Raw genomic sequence first — 1,966 nt, 5'->3', positions numbered from 1 at the left:
GAAGCGATGGGAACGACGAAACCTGTGGATGCATAAGATTCTATTGAAAATGAATCCTAATGATTCACTGGGTAGGATGGCGGAACAAACCTGGGACCAATCCCCTTTTATTCTGAAAGGTCATGTCATGGGATAACCCTACAACTAAAATAGATGTTGAAAGAGTAAACATTCGCCCGCGAAAGTTTTGATTTTATTGGATTTATAAATTTTGGTCGATCCGATATGATAATAAAAAAGACAAAACAAAATAAAGACTCGTTATAACAAAATGACATTATATTATCTATAACATTATCTCTAAATAATCTAGAAAATAATTATCTATAACTATAAATAGAAAAATAGAATAGATGTTTAATTAATTAAAAAAACTTATAAATTATCAAAATAAGATATACAAATTTTTAATAGATTAGATAAAATAATAGATTAGATAAAATCTCGATGAATCCCACGATTCAGTATATTTTTCATTAAATACATGTATATTATTTTATAATTGTTTCATTCGCGAGGAGCTGGATGAGAAGAAACTCTCATGTCCGGTTCTATAGTAGAGATGGAATGAATTGATAAACAACCATCAACTATAACCCCAAAAGAGTACGCATATTTCCAGACAAACCAGTTACAGTAAGACCCGCGGAAACGCGTATGGGTTCGGGGAAAGGATCTCCCGAATATTGGGTAGCTATCGTTAAACCGGGTAGAATACTTTATGAAATGGGCGGAGTAGCAGAAAATGTAGCCAGAAAGGCTATTTCAATAGCGGCATCCAAAATGCCTATACGAACTCAATTCATTATTTCAGGATAGGAATGTAAAACCAAAGGAAAGAGGTCTTTGGAATAAAAAAAACAATTGTAGGTTTCTTTTTTTTTTATTTTGGACAAACAATATTTCTTTTTTTTACTTCGCCCCTTTGCATCAAAAGAGCAAATAAAAAAAATGATATGATTCAACCTCAAACCCATTTAAATGTAGCAGACAACAGCGGGGCCCGAAAATTGATGTGTATTCGAATCATAGGTAATCGACGATATGCCCATATTGGTGACGTTATTGTTGCTGTAATCAAGGAAGCAATACCAAATACACCTTTAGAAAAATCTGAAGTGATCAGAGCTGTAATTGTACGTACTTGTAAAGAACTCAAACGTGACAACAGTATGATACTACGATATGATGACAATGCTGCGGTTGTTATTGATCAAGAAGGAAATCCCAAAGGAACTAGAATTTTTGGTGCGATCGCACGGGAATTGAGACAGTTAAATTTCACTAAAATAGTTTCATTAGCGCCTGAAGTACTATAAGTATAATAAAGATGAGACTATAATATAGTTATAACATTTGAATAAAATAGATAAAATTTATTAGTAGATTTGTCTCACGCATATATCTTTAACAATTCAAAAAATAGAAATATATATATAAAGAAAAAAAAGCATGTTGATTATATAAAAATTCGGGGGCAACAATAATTTTAGTTTATCATGGGTAAAGACACTATTGCTGATATAATAACTTCTATACGCAATGCTGACATGAATAGAAAGGGAACGGTTCGAATACTATCTACTAACATCACCGAAAACCTTGTTAAAATACTGTTAAGAGAAGGTTTTCTTGAAAACGTGAGGAAACATCAAGAAAGCAACAAATATTTTTTGGTTGTGTTCGTTAAGTCCTTTCTTCAGTTAGATGTTAGTGTAAATGAACCATAACTATGTAGCCCTATTCCTAATAGATTGACCCCAAAATAGCATATCCAAATTATAAGAAATCCCATCGAGGCTACAATTGCGGAATTTACACCTTCAAAATTTTTATTTGTTCGAATATGTAAATAAATCGCGAATACGGTCCAAGTAATAAATGCCCAAGTTTCCTTCGGATCCCAATTCCAATATGAGCCCCATGCCTCATTTGCCCATACTGCTCCCGAAAGAATACCTATGGT

This window comes from Alnus glutinosa, chromosome 2, assembly GCF_958979055.1.
Source record: "Alnus glutinosa chromosome 2, dhAlnGlut1.1, whole genome shotgun sequence".
In the NCBI taxonomy this organism is placed as follows: domain Eukaryota; kingdom Viridiplantae; phylum Streptophyta; class Magnoliopsida; order Fagales; family Betulaceae; genus Alnus; species Alnus glutinosa.
The sequence above is the reverse complement of the archived record's forward strand: the minus strand, read 5'-3'. Positions refer to the sequence as shown.